Below are 1196 nucleotides of genomic sequence, written 5' to 3'. Positions count from 1 at the left end.
ATATATATATATATATATATATATATATATATATATATATATATATATATATATATATATATATATATATTTGGTTAAAAAAAAGTTATACATGAATTAGTTATACAGAGAAATCCCAAGTGTCTTATATGGTTGGAACAGAGAAATCCCTGCATTTTTTCAAAAGGTGAGAAAATTCTTGTTAAACAATGGAACCAAATGAATTTGATAGCCCTTAAACTAGTTCGTACAGAAGCCGTTCAACTTGGAAAAAGGAGCTGGCATTCTTTCAGGGCAGCCAATTAGAATAGCAGACTCCTCTTCTGACTTTTTGAAAAAAGATTTCTACTAAATCAGAAAATGGATTACTTAAGTTGAAAAGTAGGAGAAAGTTCTTTGATGGAAAGCTTCCAATTATAAGTCTAGATTTGCAGGACAAGATGGTGATAGGAAAAGGGAAAAAGAAAATCTCCTGAATTTCTTTGACATTTAGTTATTCTGAATTATATATTGGTAAGGGACCCCAAAGGATATGAATTTTGAAGAAGCTGAGTTGGTAAAAGAGTTTAGGAAAAATTCTCTCCTTTTTATAATTTGTGATCATTGATTTGTTAGGCACAAGAGATTCTTTTACGCCTGCTGCTGTTTTGTCTATAGGTTAAAGTTAGACAACAAATGTACAGTGAATGCATCGAAATAGTACCGAGTAGTTTAGAAACCATCCTAGTCAACCATTAGTGCACCAATTATGTAAAGCAAGAAAAGTATTTGTCTGATTCTTCATATTTTCTTTGCGAAGGGTCCTCTAAATGGCAAGTTGGGTTAGTGATATTTTTTATATATTCATCTACTTTCCTTTATTGTTTAATCCTATCCTCCATTATATATATATATATATATATATATATGGCTATTTATACCCTTGCCTTTGAGCAAAGTTCCAAATTTATCCCATATTTAACGAAACAGACACATGGCACACTCTGAGTAAAAGACCCAACCCACCACTCAAAAAAAACCATACCCAGCCCAAATGAGGTATATATGACCCTTTTCCATTTTTTATTCAATCTTCGTCCTTCTCCTCCTTCCACTATTGCAACCAGAGCTACCACACTCAAAGTATATCTTTCTTCTTCTCTGCTTCTGTAATTTTTTTCTTCCTCACCTTTCTCTCCATAATTTTTTTCTTTCCACATCAAATGGTAAAAGATTGT

The sequence above is a fragment of the Nicotiana attenuata genome, unplaced genomic scaffold (assembly GCF_001879085.1).
Source record: "Nicotiana attenuata strain UT unplaced genomic scaffold, NIATTr2, whole genome shotgun sequence".
NCBI lineage: Eukaryota > Viridiplantae > Streptophyta > Magnoliopsida > Solanales > Solanaceae > Nicotiana > Nicotiana attenuata.
This window is presented reverse-complemented; position numbering follows the sequence as displayed.